This window comes from Scyliorhinus canicula, chromosome 16 (assembly GCF_902713615.1).
Source record: "Scyliorhinus canicula chromosome 16, sScyCan1.1, whole genome shotgun sequence".
Classification (NCBI taxonomy): Eukaryota; Metazoa; Chordata; class Chondrichthyes; order Carcharhiniformes; family Scyliorhinidae; genus Scyliorhinus; species Scyliorhinus canicula.
Window position 1 is genome coordinate 137,563,491 of NC_052161.1, and position 26,833 is coordinate 137,590,323.

Here is a 26,833-nt window from a genome sequence, read left to right on the forward strand (position 1 = left end):
TGGCGCCCGGATCGGCAGTTGGAGCTGCGTGAAGCGCCCCAGTGCCGTGCTGGCCCGCTGTGCGCCGCAGGACCGCTGATCCGAGGGGACAGATGACGCCGCCGTAAAACGCTCCGGCGTTTTCGACGGCGTCTACACTTAGCCCCATTATCGGAGAATCCCGCCCCTGGTCTCTCCTGCGCAAACTTTGGTGCTGGTACCTTTTGTTTTTTTGTAGAAATGTGTTATGAACTGTTTTAATAATCAGAGTATCCGCCCCCTTTCCCGTACGTTGGTACTGAGGGGAGGATATCCTGTTTCTCCAACACAAAATGAGCGTTTGTACCATTTGGCCTTGTATATATATTTTTTACTGTTTTAATAAAAAGATATGCATCCACGTAACCAGGTGCTTAGTTACTATAAATGCAGCTTGAGATTGTTAACTGCTTCCTCGCATATACTCAAAACATCACCTGGACGGGAATGAGAAAAGGAGACTTTGTCAGCTGCTGTTTATATGCTGCATTTTGGCACAAGGCAGTTTTACCACTTGGGAAAATCTACCAGGTATAGTTTGATTATATGACGAACAGGACTGATGTTTATTTCTTTCCGTCCGCAAGTGTGGTGCAATGTTTATGGTTTATGTGCCTACAGCAGCAGAATAGCGGGCAGTATGTATTAGATGTGAATGCATAGCTTCCAGCGTTGTTAAGTGTCTGAGGGTAAGCTGAAGCATGTGAATGTAAGGAAGTTGTGCTTGATAGGGATTGTAAACCGAAGGGGCGAGGTGAATGAAGCAGTGTGCCAGGCTAGTGGTGCAGTTGGTAGGAGATAGTCTCTGAGAATTTCATTCACTGACTTTGACCACCTATGTGAGGTCGTTAAACTTCTTTCTGCACCACATTCAGATCACCAGGGTTAGACTGCTGCATTGACACTTTGGCTACCTGCCTCCATTGCCTTCTCAGTATGTGACCAGAGGGTCTCCTGGACCCCTGAGGGAAGAGCACCTCGCTCCTTCTGCGCAGCCCTGCAGCATGGTCTCCAGTGTGGCTACTGAGAATATTCGGGTACCATTCCTGGCCTGTTGTGCCATTTCTGCACCTTCCTCCTGGCTCTACCCCCTTTTTCAAGACATTTCAGCTCCCCACTACCAACAGAGTGCACACCTTTAAGAAGTGCGGTCTGGCTTTAAGAAGTGGAGGGTAGATGTAAGTGGGGCGAACCTCACACAAACATGGGCCCCCTGTTGAGGTAGGGGTGCAGCCACTCAGCAAGGTGGTCATGGCCAGGTTGCATGGCACAGTCACGATAGTTACCCGGAGCTTGACTTTCGTTTTCTGCATGCATTAGATGCTCCGAGTGTTTCTTGCATATTGTGTGTTTACTGCTCATGAATTACTCCATGAACGGAATGTAAAGTTTGATGAACATTTGAACTGGCAAAGGTCTCAAACCACAGCCTCAAGATCTCCCTGATCTCAAAGTATGACAAACCAAGGTCACCATGAATTAATGATGAGTGGCGGGTTTACTGTGCATTTACAGAATTCTGCTGGCTTTACCAGGAATAATCCAGCTTTGTTCGGCTCATGTTGACATTGTCTGATGGTGCAACAGTCACTGTGTGAACAGTCACTGTGTGAGTGATGTTGAGTATGTCAGTTATTGGGTGAGTGGTGTTGAGTATACCGGTCACTGGGTGAGTGATCGTGAGTATACCAGTTACTGGGGGAGTGATGTTGAGTATACCAGTCACTGGGGGAGTGATGTTGAGTATACCAGTCACTGGGGGAGTGATGTTGAGTATACCAATCACTGGGTGAGTGGTGTTGAGTATACCAGTTACTGGGTGAGTGATGTTGAGTATACCAGTCACTGGGTGAGTGATGTTGAGTATACCAGTCACTGGGTGAGTGATGTTGTGTATACCAGTTACTGGGTGAGTGATGTTGAGTATACCACTCACTGGGTGAGTGATGTTGAGTATACCAGTCACTGGGTGAGTGATGTTGTGTATACCAGTTACTGGGTGAGTGGTGTTTAGTATACCAGTCACTGGGTGAGTGATGTTGAGTATACCAGTCACTGGGTGAGTGGTGTTGAGTATACCAGTCACTGGGTGAGTGATGTTGAGTATAGCGGTCACTGGGTGAGTGGTGATGAGTATACCAGCTACTGGGTGAGTGATGTTGAGTATACCGGTCAGTGGGTGAGTGATGTTGAGTATACCAGTCACTGGGAGAGTGGTGTTGAGTATACCCGTCACTGGGTGAGTGGTGTTGAGTATACCCGTCACTGGGTGAGTGATGTTGAGTATACCAGTCACTGGGTGAGTGATGTTGAATATACCAGTCACTGGGAGAGTGGTGTTGAGTATACCCGTCACTGGGTGAGTGATGTTGAGTATACCAGTCACTGGGTGAGTGATGTTGAATATACCAGTCACTGGGTGAGTGATGTTAAGTATATCACTCACTGGGTGAGTGATGCTGAGTATACCAGTCACTGGGTGAGTGATGTTGAGTATACCAGTCACTGGATGAGTGGTGTTGAGTATACCAGTGACTGGGGAGTGGCGTTGAGTATACCAGTGACTGGGGAGTGATGTTGAGTATACCACTCACTGGGTGAGTGATGTTGAGTATTCCAGTTACTGGGTGAGTGTTGTTGAATATACATGTGACTGGGTGAGTTTTGTTGAATATACCAGTCTCTGAATGAGTGATTCTGAGTATATCAGTCAGAGGGTGATTGATTTGAGTATACCAGCCATTGGATGAGTGATCTTGAGAATATTGGTCACTGAGTGAGAGATATTCAATACACCAGTCACTGGCTGACTTATTTTGAGTATAACCGTCACTGGCGGAGTGATTATGTGTGTACCGGTCACTGGGAGAATGATTTTGTGTGTACCGGTCACTGGGTGAGTGATCATGAGTATACCAGTCCCTGGCATAGTGATTATGAGTGTATCAGTCCCTGGCAGTGTGTACCAGTCCCTGGCAGAGTGTATCAGTCCCTGGCAGTGTGTACCAGTCCCTGCCAGTGTGTACCAGTCCCTGGCAGTGTGTACCAGTCCCTGGCAGTGTGTACCAGTCCCTGGCAGAGTGTATCAGTCCCTGGCAGTGTGTACCAGTCCCTGCCAGTGTGTACCAGTCCCTGGCAGTGTGTACCAGTCCCTGGCAGTGTGTACCAGTCCCTGGCAGTGTGTACCAGTCCTTGGCAGTGTGTACCAGTCCCTGGCAGAGTGTTTCAGTCCCTGGCAGTGTGTACCAGTCCCTGGCAGTGTGTACCAGTCCCTGGCAGTGTGTACCAGTCCCTGGCAGAGTGTACCAGTCCCTGGCAGGGTGTACCAGTCCCTGGCAGTGTGTACCAGTCCCTGGCAGTGTGTACCAGTCCCTGGCAGAGTGTACCAGTCCCTGGCAGGTTGTACCAGTCCCTGGCAGTGTGTACCAGTCCCTGGCAGTGTGTACCAGTCCCTGGCAGTGTGTACCAGTCCCTGGCAGAGTGTACCAGTCCCTGGCAGGGTGTACCAGTCCCTGGCAGTGTGTACCAGTCCCTGGCAGTGTGTACCAGTCCCTGGCAGTGTGTACCAGTCCCTGGCAGAGTGTACCAGTCCCTGGCAGGGTGTACCAGTCCCTGGCAGTGTGTACCAGTCCCTGGCAGTGTGTACCAGTCCCTGGCAGAGTGTACCAGTCCCTGGCAGAGTGTACCAGTCCCTGGCAGAGTGTACCAGTCCCTGGCAGAGTGTTTCAGTCCCTGGCAGTGTGTACCAGTCCCTGGCAGAGTGTATCAGTCCCTGGCAGAGTGTACCAGTCCCTGGCAGAGTGTACCAGTCCCTGGCAGAGTGTATCAGTCCCTGGCAGTGTGTACCAGTCCCTGGCAGTGTGTACCAGTCCCTGGCAGAGTGTACCAGTCCCTGGCAGTGTGTACCAGTCCCTGGCAGAGTGTACCAGTCTCTGGCAGAGTGTACCAGTCCCTGGCAGAGTATTTCAGTCCCTGGCAGTGTGTACCAGTCCCTGGCAGTGTGTACCAGTCCCTGGCAGTGTGTACCAGTCCCTGGCGGTGTGTACCAGTCCCTGGCAGAGTGTATCAGTCCCTGGCAGAGTGTGTCAGTCCCTGGCAGAGTGTATCAGTCCCTGGCAGTGTGTACCTGTCCCTGGCAGTGTGTACCAGTCCCTGGCAGTGTGTACCAGTCCCTGGCAGTGTGTACCTGTTCCTGGCAGTGTGTACCAGTCCCTGGCAGAGTGTACCAGTCCCTGTCAGAGTGTACCAGTCCCTGGCAGAGTGTACCAGTCCCTGGCAGTGTGTACCTGTTCCTGGCAGTGTGTACCAGTCCCTGGCAGTGTGTACCAGTCCCTGGCAGTGTGTACCAGTCCCTGGCAGATTGTTTCAGAGTGTACCAGTCCCTGGCATAGTGATTCTGAGTGTACCAGTCCCTGGCAGTGTGTACCAGTCCCTGGCAGAGTGTACCAGTCCCTGGCAGTGTGTACCAGTCCCTGGCAGTGTGTACCAGTCCCTGGCAGAGTGTACCAGTCCCTGGCAGTCCCTGGCAGAGTGTACCAGTCCCTGGCAGTGTGTACCAGTCCCTGGCAGAGTGTACCAGTCCCTGGCAGTGTGTACCTGTTCCTGGCAGTGTGTACCAGTCCCTGGCAGTGTGTACCTGTTCCTGGCAGTGTGTACCAGTCCCTGGCAGTGTGTACCAGTCCCAGGCAGAGTGTACCAGTCCCTGGCAGTGTGTGCCAGTCCTTGGCAGATTGTTTCAGAGTGTACCAGTCCCTGGCAGTGTGTACCAGTCCCTGCCAGTGTGTACCTATCCCTGGCAGAGTGTATCAGTCCCTGGCAGAGTGTACCAGTCCCTGGCAGTGTGTACCAGTCCCTGGCAGAGTGTACCAGTCCCTGCCAGAGTGTACCAGTCCCTGGCAGAGTGTACCAGTCCCTGGCAGAGTGTACCTGTTCCTGGCAGTGTGTACCAGTCCTTGGCAGAGTGTACCAGTCCCTGGCAGAGTGTACCAGTCCCTGGCAGTGTGTACCAGTCCTTGGCAGAGTGTACCAGTCCCTGGCAGTGTGTACCAGTCCCTGGCAGTGTGTACCAGTCCCTGGCAGTGTGTACCTGTTCCTGGCAGTGTGTACCAGTCCCTGGCAGTGTGTACCAGTCCCTGGCAGTGTGTACCAGTCCCTGGCAGTGTGTACCAGTCCCTGGCAGTGTGTACCAGTCCCTGGCAGTGTGTACCAGTCCCTGGCAGTGTGTACCAGTCCCTGGCAGTGTGTACCAGTCCCTGGCAGTGTGTACCTGTTCCTGGCAGTGTGTACCAGTCCCTGGCAGTGTGTACCAGTCCCTGGCAGTGTGTACCAGTCCCTGGCAGAGTGTACCAGTCCCTGCCAGTGTGTACCAGTCCCTGCCAGTGTGTACCAGTCCCTGTCAGTGTGTACCAGTCCCTGGCAGTGTGTACCAGTCCCTGGCAGAGTGTACCAGTCCCTGCCAGTGTGTACCAGTCCCTGCCAGTGTGTACCAGTCCCTTTCAGTCTGTACCAGTCCCTGCCAGTGTGTACCTGTCCCTGGCAGAGTGTACCAGTCCCTGCCAGTGTGTACCAGTCCCTGCCAGTGTGTACCAGTCCCTTTCAGTCTTTACCAGTCCCTGCCAGTGTGTACCAGTCCCTGGCAGAGTGTACCAGTCCCTGACAGAATGTACCAGTCCCTGGCAGAGTGTACCAGTCCCTGGCAGTGTGTACCAGTCCCTGCCAGTGTGTACCAGTCCCTGTCAGTGTGTACCAGTCCCAGGCAGAGTGTACCAGTCCCTGGCAGAGTGTACCAGTCTGATACATTGTGCCCATTGCTGACTCACTCTGTAATGCGCTGTGGGCGCTGTCGAGCCTGTATTGCTGCTGCTGTGATGATCAATACGGACCGCACACTCCAGCACTTCCGCTTCTCAAGCCACGGACCTCCATCTTTTTGCACTTTAGTTTATTTGTTTTGTTAAAAAAAAACAAGCAGCAACGTTTATTAATCCTGTTTGTTGCCGTTTGTGGTGAGTGGAGGGTGGGCGGAGCCTCTGAATGTATCTGTCCTCTGCTGTGTCAAACCTCCAACAAGCCGGTCCAGACCCTTGGTGATGGAACAATGTGTCAGCTCCTGGGGAGAAACAGCTCCATTTCTCTCCTAGATCGAGTATCAGTACTTTAGACCTCAATCTAAAACAGAACAGCTTGTCTCTCCCCACCCTGCTTGCTGGTGTAAAGGTTATTGTTCTATCTCTGTTCCTTTCAATGATTCACACTGTCTCTTTACAGGGCTGTGACTAAATCAGGAACTGGGATCAACGACATGGATTTAAGTGGACCCCGGCAGTGACTGGATCACTTAGTGAGTATTATTCAGCCAGTAATGATAGTTGTGATGGCAGACTTTACTCCCTGGAGTGTGTGTGTGTGTGTCTAGTGTCTCAATAAAGGGGGGTTGAGATTCTGCCTTCAAATTATCCTTTTAAAAACCTCAATTTTAAGATTGCCTTTCAAGTCATCACTTCACGCGAGAATTTGAATGTTTACAATGTGCTTTGTGATGTGTGCACTTGTTTGGAAATCACTTCTGTTAGGCTCAAATGAGAAATTCTTTCTGACTTCATTTTTTACAACTGAGCACAATTTTGCTGAAACCACACACTATTTTAATGCCATTTTTTTAAAAAATTGCATTGGAAGGAATGAATGGGGCGAGGGAGCTCTTATTTAGCATTTCCCTAACTGATTGGAGCTTCAGAACCTGCTGCTGGCAATGAGGGCGAATAATTAAATGGCACAAAAATACACAGCATACCCTCCCCCCACTTTGTGTTCCCACTGTACTTCAGGGAACAATTGCCAGACAGATATTATTTATAATCTGGTATCTATTATGTTGTTTCCTGAAGGATGTCACATGTGAAGTGGCCCACTGGGAAAGGGTTACATAGAGCCAGGCACTATTTTCAAACGAGGAACAGTTGACTTGCTAAGTTCGCATTTCTGAGATAAGTAAAAATGGAAATAAGGCATGTGTCATAATGTTTGCAGTATTCAGATTCCCGAACTTTGGATAGTGAGCAAATAATCTCGTGTGAGGAAGGAAGTGAGGAGAGGAAATCTGGGGAATATATCTCAATACTGAGAACATTAAACCTCAATGGAAAGGCTCGATTACATTTGGACTCCCGACAGCCTCTTGCTCCTTCCTCCACTTTTCCTTGTAGAAATGACATTAAGTGAAAGTGCAGAATTGTCTCTGCTTTTGTGTTAAGAGATTATTAAAGAAGTAACTGGGAGCATTTCATTATGACAGTCCCGTGGGATTGCATCAGTCTATTTTGCAGCATGTAGTGTTCCCATATGAACTAAGGACTATAAATAGTTACAAAATGTCCTGGTTTCATTTTAATAGTGTTAGCATCTCATTGCTGAAGCTTCTTTTCGGAGATGTACCCAGAGATATGACCATTTGTTCTCTTTAAGGAAAGAATACGTTTGTGCTCCCTGGCAGTTGATTACAGGATAGTTTATTTAGGCAGCAAAACAATCCACATTTCATTTTTATTCCACGACATTCTGGGATTTGTATCGCTGTATTATTTCCATGGGTTTAAGGTGGCTGAATAAGTATAACTTCCATTTTTTAGTTATAGGATTTTTCTGGGATCTTTACCTGTGGTTTACGTAACCCACTCCCCTTCCAGGAGAGTCCTCTCTGTTACCCTTTTGGGAATCCATTTTACGTCATATTTTCCTTTCATTAACACATGGAATTATGTTGATGGCAAAATCATCCTTTTAAACTACCAATGTTTAGAATTAAATTTTGTCTCCATCCAGCTTTTCTCTGAATATGGGAAAGATTATATTTAGCTACTTCAAACTAAGCATTGTCTGGTATAAAGCTGGTGCTATTTAAGCCAATATTGTACAGCTCAGGTTATTTGATTTAAATAGATGAATGAAACAGGATCCAGCTCATTGGACCATTTGCGGGGGGGGGGGGGGGGGGGGGGTTTAAACCCATTAAAATCTGACCTAGAAATTAATTTATTTATAATTTAATTGGTGAAATTTGCAGATAATTGATTGCCACAGTTAATATCGTCACTCTGTGGTTCCTTAGATAAGGATTTTGACTGCACTGTTAATCTGTTGGTCGTGTTTATGTTTAGAGTGTTTACTGATCAGTTTTAGATTTTTCATTAAATCTTGGTGCATTCTCAGAGATTCTAAGAGAACTTGTTGCAGTAAATTGCGTTTTTCAGAAGTAAACATGGTGAGCATCAAGTTGCAAATATACGGCAACAATATTCTATATATCATATTTCTGAGAGTCTCAAAACTTCTTCCATTTTTCAAGCTACACATGAAACTTTGGTTCTGGTAGAAATGATTTGAAACATACAGAAAATGGGTTTATACATAGATACATAGAATTTACAGTGCAGAAGGAGGCCATTCGGCCCATCGAGTCTGCACCGGCTCCTGGAAAGAGCACCCTACCCAAGGTTAACAATTCCACCCTATCCCCATAACCCAGTAACCCCACTCAACACTAAGGGCAATGTTGGACACTAAGGGCAATTTATCATGGCCAATCCACCTAACCTGCACATCTTTGGACTGTGGGAGGAAACCGGAGCACCCGGAGGAAACCCACGCACACACGGGGAGGATGTGCAGACTCCGCACAGACAGTGACCCAAGCCGGAATCGAACCTGGGACCCTGGAGCTGTGAAGCGATTGTGCTATCCACAATGCTACCCTGCTGCCCAATATATCTATATTGCCAAGTGCTTGTGTTTAAGAGGATCATAGCTGGGCCAACAACTCCTAACAATGACCAGGATTCTGTCAAGCTGATACAGGCTTTGCCCAGTGGTCAGAGAACCGACAGAGACCCACTGTTTGTCCTGTGGGGGAGACCTGACAGGACCCAGTGCCTTTCAGGCACTGAAATGGCTACAATCAGGCCTTCCCTGCAATTGAGGTTCCAGGTGGCGGCTGGCAGCACTCCACCCACCCGAGACCCAGGATCATCACGGAATCCTAGACCAAAGGTGAGTGTAGGTGGGATAGGTATCGAGGGGTAGGAGTCACCGAAAATAGGCGACAGGTTTAGATAAAGGATCTGGGTCGGTGCAGGCTGGGAGGGCCGAAGGGCCTGTTCCTGTGCTGTAATTGTCTTTGTTCTTTGATAGGTCGGGGTGGGGGAGGGTGTGGCGAGGGGGTGGGGGGGGGGGGGATCTGGGCAGGGGGTTTGAACCAAGGTCAGTGGGTGGGGGAGTGACCTTTAGCAGCCACTCCCTGCCCAATGTCAGGTCCCTCAAGAGTGCCTGATGCTGAGGAACTCTCTTCCTGCCCCTCCCCTCATGTGACTATGATGATAACTGGGATAGCTGATAGCTGTGCCCAAAATTACAATTTTAAGATGATTTTCTCTGCTTTATTAGATAGTGGGAAAGTTATCTCAGCTTGGGGGGTGGTTGGGTCTGATCAGCAACCTCTTTGCTGTCAAGTATCTGGATCATCATCACTGCACGGAGTTACAAAGCGTATCGGTGCTCTTGAAACTTTAAGGTACTAAGGAGTCATAGACTTGAACACCTTGAAAAGATAAAGGAAACTGATAAATCTTTAGGAAGGAGAAAGGAGTTACTGCCTCATCTGTCTGTAAACATCCGAAGGGTAAATACTTGTAACGAAATTGAGATATTTTGAACGTTTCCACATCTTTATAAATTGTATCCTTTTCCTTAACCGTTCCAGGAATTTATTTAACACTCCCTGACAGAACGAAAACTAATCAGTTGTGAAATATGTTTCTGTCGTCAAATCATTGCTACATTTATGTTGGGATCTGTTAGTAGAATTGATTATTGATCTGATTATCAAAAACTTACCAAGTTTGAAATATACTTCTGACAAAGGAATAGCTTCAGACTAAATGAAGGTTTGGGTAGTTTGTTCTGTGTTCTGGAAAGCATTTAAACCAGTGTTCTTCAAACTTTTTTCCCGGGGACCCATTTTTACCAACCGGCCAACCTTCGGGACCCAACCCGGCCGACCTTCGCGACCCACGCCACCCGACCTTCGCGACCCACGCCTGCTGACCTGAGCGACCCACCATTTTCTCTTACCTTGTTTGCTGCTGACAAAAATGGAGGAAATGGTTTTGGGTCCCTTTGGCTCTCGTACTCGCTCCTCCAATGGAACCTGTTGGATGAAGGTGAAGCCTTCCGGTGTCGGAAAGTATGGAGTCTCCATCTGTCCAAAGTTCTGCATTTTTTTCCTGTAAAGTTTTATCAAATAAACCCCCCCCCGAACTTGTAAAAAAATGAGTAAAATAAATGAAGAAAATGAATAAAACCTCCCCGAACTTGTAAAAAAAATAAAATAAATGAAAAAAATAAAAATTAAATTAATAAGTGAATAAAAACCAAATAAAAAGCTGCAAACGTTTTTAAAAATAGCGGCCGCACTGCGCATGCGCGCACGATGATCGGCGCACATGCGCAATGCGGCCGAATATTATTTTTTCCCACATGTTCGCGCCCGCGTGCAGCCGGCGTTATGAAAAGCCGGCTGCTGCGCCGGGATTTGCGCGATCGGGAGCGCCGCGGACAACGGCTCCACGACCCTCCCGACACCCACCCGCGACCCACCCGCGGGTCGCACCCCGACTTTGAAGAACGCTGATTTAAACAGTCGAAAAGTATTTCCTCTTATTTAAACGTTTAAAAATTAGCTGCATTTTTGGCTAGTTTGGGTCGAGTGCTCTGATAACAAAGCATGTTAATATCTACTCAGGCCCTGAAATTAGACACTTTAAAATGCCTGCACTGTACCTATTCCTTACGGTACAGTCAAAGTCTAGGGAGCTAATGAATAATGGACAGTGCTCTAAAAGATTTAATCCATAAATATGCAATCCTAATATTAGTAGCTGCTGCCAAGTATTCTGACATATGGAGGATAACATACGGGAAATAGTGACTCAACTTATTTTCCAGGTAATCAGGTTATGAATGAGTTATAGCAATTTCCTTACAGAGGCAATAAACTGGGTTCTCTGCTTCCGATTATGTTCTGCTTATTGCCGAAGAATTGGACATTAAAAAAATTTCCGCTTTATTTCATTATGAAATGCAGGATGCTTTTCCTACTTCCCGTTGCCTCGGTGAGGAGATTTTTAGTGTCCTTTGTAATTATGGCTGTCCCCAGCTTTTTAAAAAAATCACTCGCTGAAGTTTTAATGATGTGGCGATGCCGGCGTTGGACTGGGGTGAGCACAGTAAGAGGTCTTACAACACCAGGTTAAAGTCCAACAGGTTTGTTTTAAACACTAGCTTTCGGAGCACTGCTCCTTCCTCAGGTGAATGTAGGAGCTGTGCTCCGAAAGCTCGTGTTTGTAACAAACCTGTTGGACTTTAACCTGGTGTTGTAAGATTTCTTACTGAATTTTTAAGATTGGGCCTTCCACTGCTTCACATACAGTTGCTGTCGATAGGGTGTTAGGCGGTTTGGTAGTACGGCAAAGGTTTTATTAAAATGCCTTTCACCCTGGCTTTGGACACTGATGTGCTTTAAAGCAGCTGAGTGGTAATGGGAGTAGGGTGGGACGGTGGTGTAGCGGTTAGCACTGCTGCCTCACGGCCTGGCACCTGGCTTCCACTCTGGCCTTGGGTGACTGTCTGGCTGTCTGCGTGGGTTTCCTCTCACAGTCCAAAGATATGCGGGTTAGGTGGGCTTACGGGCAAGGGGCGGGGGAGCTTTTGTATTTTAATATATTATAACACCTCTTAATTCTGGCAAAACGGTGCCCGTGCACTGCATGCCCTGAATACAGTCGTCACACTTAAATCAAAATAAAACATCATCGGCACGAGGGGGGGGGGGGGGGTACTTGATTAACTTTGCTTGGAAGAAGCAATGTGTCCTCTTTCTGAACCTTCCACTGCTTCGCAAACAGTTGCTCTCAATCGTGTGTTCGGCTAAAATAATTCAAATATGTTTTGCAAACTTTTAAGCGGATCTCAAGCCTTTTTTCTTGACAGACCCTGGTCCATTTGAGAATGTGCTTCTTCAGACTGGTTCGCTTTGTGCCGACATTTGTGTTTATATAAGCTGTTAGCGGAAATTCTCAAACCTATCACTAATATTCGGGATGAAACATCCCAACGCAGAATTATTTGCATTTTTAAAAAAAAGTTTGGCTGATTCAATGTGCAGATAACCGCAGTGATGTTCCAGCCTGGGTTTACTTCCTTCGAATGACCTTTTGACTGTCTAGAGTGAATTAACACACCTTCATCAGCATCTTTCGCAGAGGGTTTTCTTGCTGTCAGCTTGCTTTTCTTGTTTTAGTTTGTTTCCTTACTAAGAGCTGCAATTAAATTGCAAGTCAAATTTGGCATCATTCATGCTGACTAATGATGTTTCATTAAGACTAGTAGCAAGAGCGATCCTTCAGGACTCCACAGTGTTGTGAATGTCAAAGTAAGCAATACAGTAGTGTGAAGAGATACAATTAACAGTACTGTTGCCACAGATTTCATAATGCAGCGCGTTTTATATTTCCCGATTTAACAAAGACTTTCATTTGTATAGCACCTGATCATGTTTCACATCCAACAAATTGCTTTGGAATGTGGTGGTTTTGTAACCTTGGTGCCATATTTGATCCAGAGATGAGCTCCCAAACTCACTTGAGACTGCCTACTTCCATATCCGTAACGTCACTCCTGTCTCAGCTTATCTGCTGCTGAAGCCCTCGTCAAGCCTTCCACACTCCAGGCTGGCCTTGCACATTCTACCCTCTGTAAACCTGTGTGCTAACTCACAGCAAGTCCTGTTCTCCTATTAGCCCTGTGCCCGCTGCTCTACATTGTCACTGGTCAAGAAAGGTCCTGATTTTAAAATTCTCATCCTTGTTTTCAAATCCCTCCATGGCCTTCTTCCTCAATACCTCTGCAATCTTCTCCAAACCCACAACACTCCCAAGGTGTTTGCACTCCTCTACTTACAGCCTCTTGTGCATTCCCAATTATAATTGCCCTGCCATTGGTGACCATGACTTCCCTCCCTACACCTCTCCACCCTGATAACTCACCTTCCTCCTTTACTCATCTGACCTAATGGGCGCGATCGGACAGTCCTGCCGGGCCTGACTCGGTGACACAACAAGGCTGTCGAGTCGCACGAGAGGCCTCTTGCGAGATTTGCGATGCTCGGAACGCCTTGCAAGGTCTAAATAAATCCCACGGGATGTCGCTATCTGGATCTTGCCTTCACTGGGTGAGATCCATATTTATATATTTAAGTGAGCCTATTTAAGTAGCACCTGGGCACCTTGGCATTGCCACCTGGGGCACCTTGCCACTGTCACACAGGCATGTTGGCGCTGCCACACGGGCACCTTGGCACTGCCACACGGGCACCTTGGCACTGTCACCTGGGGACACTGGCAGTGCCAAAGTTCCCGGGTGCCAGGTTTCCCGTGCCAGGGGTTGAGCCTGGGAGTGCCCTGCCCTTAAGAACTGGGGTGAGGGGGGGGGGGGGGGGGGGGGGGCTTGAGGACCTCCTAAGAGATAAGTTGGGGCGATGGGAGGGGGGGGTGGTCCGAAGGCTGCAGTCGGGTGTCTGAGGGGGAGGTCAAGAGATCGGGGCGGCGTTTAAAAATGGCACCCCAATCTCTTCCTCTTCAGTGCAGGAAGTGAGGTCATTGCGGCCTTGGGGCGTCCCCGACTGAGGCCAGAAAAAAACGGCAGAGCTGATAATGGGATCGTTCTTGGCGCTGCAGGTGTTGTGATATACCCCGCTGTACGCGCCCAAAACTGATCTCTGATTTTGTGCGTTAAAACGCGCCCAATCTCTCCTTTTGTATCTTTGTGTCACACTTTGTTTTATAATGTTTCTGTTACAACACAGTCAAGGTGCTACAGAAAGATAAGTTGTTGTTATGTAACCGTGACATTAGTCAAACTGCAAGGCGAGGCCAAGAAGTGTTTGTTTGCCCAGGTGAATGATGATATTTGAAGTGCGAAATTCTACTGAATTTGTTCACTGCATTTCCCTCAAATCTGGATTTCTTTTCAAAGCCAGCATCATAAAACCTTTTATTCCCCTACGGAGGCCTTTTCTGCTATGGAACATATTTTTTTGATTCTCATAACTCTCTTTGGGCAGCACGGTAGCACAAGTGGTTAGCACTGTGGCTTCACAGCGCCAGGGTCCCAGGTCCGATTCCCGGCTTGGGTCACTGTCTGTGCGGAGTCTGCACGTTCTCCCCGTGTCTGCATGGGTTTCCTCCGGGTGCTCCGGTTTCCTCTCACAGTCCAAAGACGTGCAGGTTAGGTGGATTGGCCATGATAAATTGCCCTTAGTGACCAAAGGAGGGGTTATTGGGTTACGGGGATAGGGTGGAAGAGAGGGCTTAAGTGAGCCGGTGCAGACTCGATGGGCCGAATGGCCTCCTTCTGCACTGTATGTTCTATAACCGTTGAAATGTTGGAATTAGAATGGGAAAAGCCACTGGTTATATTTCTCAAGGTTTGCAGGAAAAGACATTGAGGATTTCAGGTACCACCAGCTACTTTCAAACACTGCCAAACCTGCTCTTTGTCAGGAGCTGCCTTCTATTACTTACGTTCTATTACTTACGTTCTATTACTTACGATCAGCAGAACCTTGGCAGAAGTGGCACCTGAACGATTTCTAGCACCGTTCTGTCCGAGGCTGCTGATTTACCTTTACTTCCCAATATTCCCGTGGCGGGGAATTAGTTTCGGACATCTAAAAATTCAGCCTAAATGTAACATCCGAGGACAGCGTTGTCTGGAGTTTGACTTCTGCGTGCACTGGATCTTTTGGGGAGTTACTTGCAATGAGTTGGACAATATACTGTCAAATAACAATAGGTATGTCACGGCAGACAGTGAATTGTCAAAGCCAATGATGTCTGGTTCCTAAATAAGTTAAATCATGTTTATTACAATATGGAATTATATAAACTGTGTTTTGTGCAATTCAGATTAGAATTCTGCCTATTTTTCCGTGAGATTTAAGTCAGAGATTTTGATATTTATATCTTTTATTTTGTCTGTGTGCTGATATATGTTTGTATTGGTTATTTTTTTGAAAGACCAGGTTATGCAGCAAGCTAGCAGTCAAAGTGGCCTTGTTTTATGGGCATGAGAGAGAGGTTATGGAAGATGGAAGTTGGCAGCAGTGATTGGCGTGAGCACAAGGTGGCTCAGGTGGCCCTTGGACCTTGACAACATTGAATGGGAGTTCTGGAGTTTAGAACAACTCTTGGATCTTAGAAGGCCTCACAGCTTTGGAAGCAACATTCTGGAGATCAGCAGTATTCCCTTGAGGGGGGTACCCGTAAGCTTAAGTTTATCATGGAGTTGGAGATCCTGGACCTTGGCAGCACTGAACATGGGGTCCGAGGGGGTCAAAGGTAGCATGGGGGGAGGGGGGAGGCATTCTGGGTTGGTAGATATCGAGGTGGTTTAACATCTGAGGCTGTATGGGGAAGGTAACACGGAACAGGTAGCCCAACGGTTTGACAGCATTAAGGGAGGACTTTGCAGTTAGAGCTCAGTGAGGATGATGGGGTTTTGTAGTCGGAGGAGACATGGTCATGGGCATTGATCTATCTGGGTATCTATCAGTAGGTGATGGTGGGGCGCTCGAGGAAGGGAGGTTTACTTGGGAACAGAAGTTGTCTCGCTGTTTGCGGAGAAACTTGGAAAATTGGGTTCCCCTGCACTTTATGGAATTTTAACTCCGGAGTGTTAGACTTTTGGCCCTGACAACTCTTCCACCTGGAAACCTGCCTGATGGACAGGCTTTGGCCTCCAGTCAGGTGGGTAGCATTCTAGAGGAGGCTGCTGGACCCGATATGTTTGATTCCTGGGGTGAATTCATTCAGATGACAATCCAATTCCCTTTTGAATACCTCAATCGAACCTGCCTCTCAAGAAGTTCATTCCTCCTCTGGGGGAAATAATTTTTCCTCACATCACTTCTACTGCTTTTGTCCATTATTTTGAATATGTGTCGTCAAGGTCAGTGTCCTTCAAACTTTTTTTCTGGGGACCCATTTTTACCAGCCGGCCAACCTTCGGGACCCAACCCAGCCGACCTTCGCGACCCACGCCGGTCGACCTTCACGACCCACGCCGGCCGACCTGAGCGATCCACCATTTTCTCTTACCTTGTTTGCTGCTGACAAAAATGGAGGAAATGGTTCTGGGTCCCTTTGGCCCTCGTACACGCTCCTCCAATGGAACCTGTTGGATGAAGGTGAAGCCTTCCTGTATTGGAAAGTATGGAGTCTCCATCTGTCCAAAGTTCTGAATTTTTTTCCTGTAAAGTTTTATCAAATAAAATCCCGCCCCGAACCTGTAAAAAAAATGAGAAAAATAAATGAAAAAAAACTGAATAAAACCCCCCCGAGCTTGTAAAACAAATAAAGTGAATAAAATAAATGAAAAAAATATCAAATGAATAAAATAAATGAATAAATGACTAATAACCACTACAGAACTTGTAAAACAAAAAGCTGCAACGGTTTAAAAAAATAGCGGCCGCACTACGCATGCGTGCCCGATTACCGACGCGCATGCGCAATGCGGCCAAATTTTTTTTTAACATGTTCGCGGCCGCTTGCAGCCGGCGTTATGAAAAGCCGACTGCTGCGCGGGGATTTGCGCGATCGGGAGCGCCGCGGACAACGGCTCCGCGATCCGACACCCGCCCGCGCCCCCGACTTTGAAGAACACTGCTCCAGGTCTCGATGTAATCTTGAGTGGGAACCGTTTCTCACTGTTTCCCCTACTGTCCATCTATCAATACTCCCAGTTGTCTATCCCTGGAATCATTCTTGTCAATCACCTCTTTACTTCCTCTAATGCAGGGGTGGGCAAACTACGGCCCGCGGGCCGCATGCGGCCCGCCAAAGGTATTTCTGCGGCCCACCAAGTCATTAAAAAAAAAAAAAAAAAAATTTTTTTTTTTTTTTTTTTAATTTTGTTTTTAAAGGTTAATGGGTGGGGGGGCTGTTGGGTTACTTACTGGTATAGGGTGGATACGTTGACTTGAGTAGGGTGATCATTGCTTGGCACAACGTCGAGGGCCGAAGGGCCTGTTCTGTGCTGTACTGTTCTATGTTCTATATGAGGCGCCCACAATCATAACCGGGTGAAGTAATTATTTTACTTAATATACTATGCGGCCCTTTGTGAATTGTGAATTTCTGAATGCGGCCCTTGCACGGAAAAGTTTGCCCACCCCTGCTCTAATGTCTTCACATCCTTCAAACATAGTGCCCAGAACTGGACGCACTACTCCAGGTCGGGTTTAAGTGCATGTGTATCTTCAACATTTATCAATGAAACACCAGCCAGATGTATGACAGACAAGGCAAATGTAACAGTTTTGTAATGTAGGTAATGTTATTTTACTGATAAATTGATGGTTTTTGTTCACGTCCTGGTTGGTTTCTTCATTGAAGGTTTGCAGAGGTATTTTGTCGCCTGGTTTATGTGACTGTCGGGTCGCTCAACTATTTTCTTTTGCTGGTGTGGGGCAGCTGGTGTTTAATCCATGGAAAAGCTGCGGAATCCTACACAGGTTCCGTCTCCCTTTAGACTGACCCAGTTTCCCAGTTAATGCATTCCACAGGACAGTTGTGGTAGACTTAATACTATTTTTATTGCTGTAGGTTAACATGAGACTCTACAAGGTTAGGTCAATCTGGTTGGATAGGTGGGTGCACGGCCTAGACCAGGGGTGGGCAAACTTTTCCGTGCAAGGGCCGCATTCAGAAATTCACAATTCACAAAGGGCCGCATAGTATATTAAGTAAAATAATTACTTCACCCGGTTATGATTGTGGGCGCCTCATATAGAACATAGAACAGTACAGCACAGAACAGGCCCTTCGGCCCTCGACGTTGTGCCAAGCAATGATCACCCTACTCAAGTCAACATATCCACCCTATACCAGTAAGTAACCCAACAGCCCTCCCACCCATTAACCGCTAAAAAAAATTAAAAAAAAAAAAAAATTAAAAAAAAAAAATTTTTTTTTTTTTTTTAATGACTTGGTGGGCCGCATAAATACCTTTGGCGGGCCGCATGCGGCCCGCGGGCCGTAGTTTGCCCACCCCTGGCCTAGACACTCCGTACAAACAAGCACTCTCAGAAATGCCTCACTAAGCTCCTGCAAGTTGCAGTGTATAAGAAGACCCCATTTTATTTGAGCCCCACACTTTATGTTTTTGCATATACGTCAACCCACATTTTCACCCACAACATGCTGCACTCTCATTGGTAGTCACCCTTGGTTTTTCACCCCTTAATTCGATGTTTTACTTACTCTGTCACGTAACTTGGCTCTAGGGTTCAAGCAGGCGATGCAGGCTGTGTTGCAAAGACGCATGGGAGTTTAAGACGCGCTCACACAGACCAGACCCACGTAGCAAACGACAAAGATGGTGGCACCCACACGGCCGGGTCACTTTTGTACTCAGCACATAAGCCGACCCCCGTTTCGGAGGGATTCTCCGAGGCTTCAACGGTCGTCTCAGCAGTTGACGGACACCCCGAGGAGCGCTGCCGTTTTTGTGGTCCTGTGGAGTCTGTGTGCCACGTCTACGTTGGACGTTTTAGGCTGCGCTTCCTTTTTAGTTTCTAAACCAACCTTTTGTTGAAGTTTTGTTTGCGCTTCAGTCCCACACTCCTGATCGACGGGCACCCGATGTGGAAAGAGGCGGGGAAGGCGGAGGACCTCCTCACGGCATTAACAGGGCCAGGCAGCGGGCAAACGAGGGGGGGGTCATCCGGCCGGACTGCCTGCCCCTTTTCCGTGGCTATGTCTGTGACCGGGTTTCCCTGGAGAAGGAGCATGCAGTGTCCACGGGCACCATCAAGGCCTTCCACATGCCCGGTGGGCACCACAGGGGCTGGAGTGCTTTATTGACCCTTTTAATCACATTAAGATTTGATGTTTGTAAAGATTCTGTTGATCATTGTTTTGTTTGGGACGACATCACATATACTAAAATTGGAATGATGCAGAGAAGATTGGTGATGTACCATCAATTCAACTCAAGATACATTTAGGATCCGAACTGTGGCTTTAACCAGCTAGTTGTTAGCCCGGTGGCTCGGAGGCGGGGCCTACTTGCCGCTCGACCAATTGGAGAGCAGTCACATGACTAACCCCAACCAATCGGACGAGAGGCACATGACCAGCCAGAGCCAATGGGAAGCCAGTGCTCTGCGCCAATGGCAGTGCTCATATCCATACCACCACAAATGGCATGGTTTGTTTGGGCATTGCCCCATCAGGAGCGTCCCCTTTTAATTTGTCCCTGAGTTTATTTATTTCAGTCTAATTAGTTGATTGGCCCCAAAAGAGTTCAAAGGTCCACTCATACACCGCCATGTACACTAACAGGAGCCGCCATGTATATTAACGGGAGCCGCCATGTACACTAACGGGAGCCACCATGTACACTAACGGGAGCCGCCATGTACACTAACGGGAGCCACCATGTACACTAACGGGAGCCGCCATGTACACTAACAGGAGCCGCCATGTATATTAACGGGAGCCGCCATGTACACTAACGGGAGCCGCCATGTACACTAACAGGAGCCGCCATGTACACTAACGGAGCCGCCATGTACACTAACAGGAGCCGCCATGTACATTAACGGGAGCCGCCATGTACACTAACGGGAGCCGCCATGTATATTAACGGGAGCCGCCATGTACACTAACGGGAGCCGCCATGTACACTAACGGGAGCCGCCATGTACACTAACGGGAGCCGCCATGTACACTAACGGGAGCCGCCATGTACACTAACGGGAGCCGCCATGTACACTAACGGGAGCCGCCATGTACACTAACGGGAGCCGCCATGTACACTAATGGGAGCCGCCATGTACACTAACGGGAGCCGCCATGTACACTAACGGGAGCCGCCATGTACACTAACGGGAGCCGCCATGTACACTAACGGGAGCCGCCATGTACACTAACGGGAGCCGCCATGTACACTAAGGGGCTCAACAGAAGGGGTTACACAACTATGCAAAAAGGATATTCACTGTCCTCTAAAGATTCACAATTAATAAATATACTGTCTGCAAGGGTCATCATCTAGCTATAGGAGGAATTGCCGCAATAGTGTTTACCATGCATCAGACAAAAACCATCTGCAATTTTCCACAAATAGTTTAAATGCTTCTGCTTTTGAAAAACAGAAAGTTGTGCTTTCTTTGAGGAAGAGTTCAAGCATTTAAAAATACACTGCAGTTAACTGGTGACTCACACAAACAACCAGTCCCGTGTGAGTGTAAATTGAAAAACAATGGAAGACTGGAAGCTAATTCCAGTGCCGTCTGCCAAAGTAACGCAAGCAACACTTCATGTGATTACATCCGTTGATTTTTAATGTCTCGGAACACGCTTGACTTGCATAATGCTTTACTTGTGTGGGTGTAATTTAATGATGAAGCGCGCGGCCATACTTTGGTGTCACAGGACTACGTGGCTTTGTTTTCCTTCCTATTACCAATTGGATTTGATTGTAATCACGCAGTGCTCTCTGGTATCTGTCCTGATGCATTTGTGAAACACTTGCAAAGAAGTGGCAAAGTTCTCTCGGTTCATTTGTTGAGTGTATTGAAGTTTATTTGGCATCGCTTTGTAAATGAAATCTTGCTTATAATCCTCAATCAGGCTTTTTGAAAAAAGTCTCCGTACAATTCTGCACTGTCGGCGTATCAGGAATGGGTTTTGTAAATAAGTGTTATTGGACACGGTTAACTCGAGATTTACCGTTGAACGGGTCTCCGTTTCTACAGCTGTGCTTGTAGTGCAACTTTTGTATCATTGAAATACATTGGTACCGAATGCAGCAGAATGTAATAATCGAGTTAGTGACCTGGTGCCTAAGTGTGAGACTTTTGAGATTATTCCATGGGCCATGACTTGTACTGTGTATAGGATTCACGACAGATACATATTCATTTCAGTGCCTACTCTAAGCCTTTAGAAGTTATTGATTTTCAATCCTTTCGAAGTTAACAATAAGTGAGCACTCCCACCCGCGTCTAAAATGGAAGGTTTGCCAAGTTGGAAAGTAAAATAACGCAGAAACTGGAAACAGAAAATGCTGGAAACACACTGATGCACGATCAATTGTACAAAGACTCAGATTGGGTACAACTGTGGCTTTATTGCAGTCAGATGCATGGCCTCCTACAGCAGCTGGCGAAATGGCAGCTAAATAGAGGACACGCATATTTATACTCCTCTTCCTGGGCGGAGCCAGCAGGCAGGGGCTATCGGCGAACCTGTAGTACAGGTCCTACCTTACATCACCTAATACAGGTGTAACAGTGGTTTACCACACACACATCACATTTTGGAGGGAACAGATGATGGGTTTACATCTGAGCAGCAAACCTCTCTTAGTTTCTAAAGCAACATCTGCATCTGAAGTGTAATCATGCCCAAAGAGGCTGGCAATGCCCGTGTTTCCGGCACTTTCATGCTTTTCTAATAACTTAGGAGCTAGCTGCCTGGAGCGCAGAACCAGACATGTGTAAGAAATAGGAGCAGGAATAGGACATTTGGCCCCTCCATTCTGTTCTGCCATTCAGCAAAATCATGGCTGATCTGTGACCTGAACTTTAGTTTCCTGTCCGATGCTTTGATTCTTTTAGTGTCCAAATATGCCTGGAACTCGCCGTGGGTATATCCAAAGACACTCAATATAGATATAAGCGGTGCTTCATTGTCACTGAGCTCAGTGCAGTCTGCGTTAGAGCTAGGCATGCCCGGTGGTATACCTTGGGTACGCCTTCAGGATGGTAACGAGCAATAGTTACCATCAGAGACCAGAGTTGCACAGGAACTACACCACAGAGAGAGGGAAAGTTTCAAGGCAAGAATATCCTAACATTCACAATTTCACAGGAACTAAATTGATGGCTTTTCCAATCGAATGTGGAGCAGGAGGACATTTTTTTGTTTACTAAGTGGAAGAAAAAAAAATATATATATATATATTCACTTTTTTAAAATTTAGAGCACCCAATTAATTTTTTCCAATTAAGGGGCAATTTAGCGTGGCCCATCCACCTACCCTGCACATCTTTTGGGCTGTGGGGGCGAAATCCACGCAAACACGGGGAGAATGTGCAAACTCCACACGGACAGTGAAGTGACCCGGAGCCGGGATCGAACCTGGGACCTCGGCGCCGTGAAACAGCAGTGCTAACCACTGCGCCACCGTGCCGCCCTCAATATATTTTTTGAAGGAAAGAGTTTAGTCTCGAATGAAGTCATGACTTTGTGGTAATGGCAGTGATTTGAATTGAATGTGATGATCTGTTCATTGCACACACGCTGTTCTTTGGTAGGTAAGCTGACAGGGGAAAAGGGGGCATTTCATGCCATCGGCCCAGGGATGGAGTTTATAACTCAGGTCTCAGAGTATAAGAGTTGCAAGGGCAAGGCAGTTCACGTGACATGATTGTAATGAGGGTCCCTGTGGATCAGTTGATAGCGCCTTCAGCATTGAGCGGGGAAGCCACTTTCCAGGACCTAACCTGTGCTCACACTAATCAATTCAGTACTGAAGGAGGACCTTTCAGGTAATGATATTGAACAGAAACCCCATCTGTTTGCTGCGATAGCTCCCCTGGTACAAGAGCAAAGAGTGTCCTGGCCAACATTCTACCCCCAACCAACATCACCGAAAACGAGCCAATCATCTCATTTACCACCGGTGGAACGTTGCTGTGTTAAAATTGGCTGCCTAGACGATAACTATGAACAAAAAAGGTCATTCATTCAGAGCCAACTTGTATTTAACCGGTTCCTTGAACACAGAAGAACATCCTAAGGTGTGAACAGAGATGCCTTTGGAAAGTGGAGGCTGATCCAAAGGTGGAGCCCTTCCGAGAATGGGCAAAAGTGGGGTCAGGTCCATTGAGTGTTCAACAGTTTGTGATCTCCTGCTGGCATCGTGAGGTACTGAATCTTTAGTGGGCAGCCAGTGGCAGGCATATGCTGTGCCATTCTGCACCAATCACTCCAAGCTGGGAAATGTACCAACCTCAGCTCCTTTGAGGCCGATTAGCCTTTCATTGCATTTTGATTGGTTCGCCAGCACTGTCTATTGGTATGAGGCCACTACAGCTATTAGTCACCTTTCTCATAAATGACACAATGACTAACAATATTGGTTAAATGTGTCAATACCACATCTATAGCCCTGAACACTAAGGTGAAAACAGGCTGCATACAAGTGTGCGGCATTTGATTATACATTGCAATGACACTTCTATTTACATTGCAAGGTGTTGTCTGCTTTGCAGCATTGATATTTTTATCTTGTAGCAGGACTTGTTCAGAGTATTTTATTTTAGGGTGATAAAAAGCATTGCCCACTGATGGTAACGATCCATGTGCTTTATATACTCTGTATAGATAGGATCAGTCTAATAACGGGTGGGACATGTTCTCTTTCAGGACACACCTTGTTAACATAGACTGGGGATTTGGCCATCGGTACCTGGTCTGAGGGTCATCACATTTTCATGCAGTGAAGTATTATTCGCGCGGATAGGAACAAAAAGTTTTGAACATTTTGGTGCTCATTATTGCAAAATGCACGTGTTCAGGAGATTGGAGCTGAGAATAGTGACAGGAAGGACATGGGCTACAACTATTTCAGACCAACTTGCTGAACAATATCTTAAGTGGCTGCTCAGGGAAGATTTTACGGATAATTTGCTGGTTTGTTTCAATAAACCACCGGTGGTGGATGAAAGGTTTGTTCCTTGTCCTATGCCCAAGCTAGAAGTCATGGATGGGTGCACACCAGCCCTCTTTGAAGTCGAAAATGTCTTCCACTAACCCTTTTAAGTCGGTGCACAGAATTAATAGCCATTCATCTTGCCTGACTAATATGGAACTCAAGGCTGACGCTCCAGTGTAGCACTGAGGGGCGGGCTCTGCACTGTCGGAGGTGCCAATTTTGGGGTGAGGCGAGAAACCGAGGCCCCATCTGCCTGCTCGGGTAGATGGGAAAGATCTCAGATGCCACTACTTCCAGGAAGACCAAGGGAGTTCTCCCCGGCCCACTGGCCAATATTCATCCCTCAACCAGAACCACAAAACAAATAGATTATCTGGGCCATTATCACGTTTCTGTTTGTGGGAGATTGCTGTGCATGAATTGGCTGCTTCATTTCCCGCATTACAAAAGTGACTCCACTTCAAAAGTGAGGTCCGAGTCGAGCAGAAACAGTATCATGGGCTAGTTGGGTTGAATGGTCTGTCTCTGTGCCATTGGCTGAATGTAATCCAGTGTAACGTTGAAACTCAGCAATTCCTGTTTCTGGGAAAGATGTACATTCTCTTTAGCCAACAACAGGACAAAGCAGAAGCTGACGGGTGGCTCTGTGTTTTGTGGTCACGCAGAATGGACGATGACTCCTCTAACTCCTTGCAATCAACCATCTGGCCCTGGGTGGGGGACAGGCCACAGATAGTCAGCTATACTGTTTTGCAATGACAAGTAAAGTACTTTGAGCCATCCAGTGGTCATGAAAGACGCTATATAAATGCAAAACGTTCTTTTATTTGTGTTCGACTGTCGGGGTTGATTTTTGAAAGGTCGTGGAATCGACTTGCTAATTTCCGAACATTTCCTCCTTTGGGTGTTATTTGCACAGAAGTTGGAGTGTGACTCAGAATGATCTTCTCTCTGAAGGACACTAAAACCACATCTGAAACAATGCAAGCCCCAATTTCACAGAGCTGGAACCTCTGCTTGTGGAGCAATGCTAAGCGTCAAAAGTTGTTATGTTAGTCCTGGGTTGATTGTAATTGAAATGTGAATTCGTACTGGCGCCCAAGGTGGCCAGTAAATCCATTCTGAACAGCAGTAATACCCTGTAGCTATAGTTGTGACTTGAACATTCCAAGGCATTCCGCATCTGAAATTGGTTTAGCACACTGGGCTAAATCACTGGCTTTTAAAGTAGACCCAGGCAGGTCAGCGGCACGGTTCAATTCCCGTACCAGCCTCCCCGAGCAGGCGCCGGAATGTGGCGACTAGGGGCTTTTCACAGTAACTTCATTGAAGCCTACTCGTGACAATAAGCGATTTTCATTTAATTTAATTTCATTTATTTGACGCCAAGCTACTGAAGGAGATGTTAGTACAGGAGACCAAAACGTTTGGTCAAACTGGTTAAGTTTAATAGAGCAGAAAAAGAAATGGGGAGGTTTCGGGAGGGGATTCCAGAGCTTAGGGTCTTAGTATGTAATAATCTATATTAGTGTCACAAGTGGGCTGACATTACACTGCAATGAAGTTACAGTGTGACTGAAGGCCCGGCCGCCAATAGTGGAGTGATTAGAATCAGGAATGCAAAAATCCTTTGACCGTTTATTCCAACGGCGTTGAATTTGCAGCCGTATGTTTCAACTTGGCAAGCTATAACGTCTGGCTGGGCGCGCTCAGTTGATTTCAGTTTCATTTCACGAATTGCTTAGGAATGGATAGAGCCGTGAATCTTCAACAACATGGCAGTTTCACTGAGCAACAAGCTTAATAGGCAGCATGGTAGCATGGTGGTTAGCATAAATGCTTCACAGCTCCAGGGTCCCAGGTTTGATTCCCGGCTGGGTCACTGTCTGTGCGGAGTCTGCACGTCCTCCCCGTGTGTGCGTGGGTTTCCTCCGGGTGCTCCGGTTTCCTCCCACAGTCCAAAGATGTGCGGGTTAGGTGGATTGGCCATGCTAAATTGCCCGTAGTGTCCTAAAAAGTAAGGTTAGGGGGGGGGGGGGGGTTGTTGGGTTAAGGGTATAGGGTGGATACGTGGGTTTGAGTAGGGTGATCATTGCTCGGCACAACATCGAGGGCCGAAGGGCCTGTTCTGTGCTGTACTGTTCTATGTTCTATGTTCTTTGTACCAAGGTTTTTGTTGTTGTTGCCAATTACGTAAAGGTGATAACTTCTTTCAGTGGGTGACAATACGGTTAGGCAAGGAGCAAAGAATCCATCTGGTTAACGGATTGAGTGCGGCCAATATGCACTTCTCACACCGAAACATGGTTGGATCAACTACTGTGTGCAGTGTCATATTCTGTGTTGTGGCCGTGGTAAAGGTGCACACAGAACATCTAGTTCTTTGACCAGTAAGATTGTTTATGAACAAAATGAACGTATGGAAAGGTAACTAACGACCTATAATACAAACAGTAACGATTCAGTGAATTCTCCTGGAGTTACTTCTAGTGCGATTGCCCTCTAGTATGACTTACTACTAACTGCCCGATCGCTCGAGTCACATGGCGGATCTCTATCGCCACCTGCTGGTTGGAGGTCGTATCGATAACTGTATTCAAAACTGTGCACATGCACATCACCACATGCAGTTCTGGTTGTCATGTTAGGAAAAGTATGTCGCGGCATCGGAGAGGGTGGAGGGATTTACGAGGATAACACTGGAAATTTTTGGGGCGCACATCAGGAAGGATTGGCAGGCTGATGACTTTTCTCTTGACAAATCAAGGCTGAGGAGTGATTTAGAGTAAAATTCGGAAAGGTTTTGATAGGGTGGCTGGAGAGACAGTGTTTTCTCCTGTGGGGAAGCGTAACTAGAGGACATCAATATGAGACAGTCACTGAGAAATCCAATCAGCAATTCAGAAGAAACCTTTACCTGGAGAGTGATGGGAATGTGGAACTCGCGACCACAGGGAGTGGTTCAAGGAGATCG

The 26,833-nt window shown here is 47.1% G+C and overlaps 1 protein-coding gene across 4 annotated transcripts in view; it reads left to right on the plus strand.

Moving 5' to 3' along the window:
- The first annotated feature begins 530 nt into the window (after positions 1–530).
- pik3cd (phosphatidylinositol-4,5-bisphosphate 3-kinase, catalytic subunit delta) overlaps positions 531–26,833 on the plus strand; it is a 219,529-nt gene continuing 193,226 nt past the window's right edge. For 3 of the 4 annotated variants that reach the window (XM_038821381.1, XM_038821383.1, XM_038821385.1), the window contains exons 1-2: positions 5,836–6,023; positions 6,286–6,358. The gene's annotated coding sequence lies outside the window, so the exon portion shown is untranslated. Of the gene's footprint in view, positions 550–5,835; positions 6,024–6,285; positions 6,359–26,833 lie in introns of those variants that run through there. The other variant, XM_038821382.1, reaches the window with a different exon arrangement.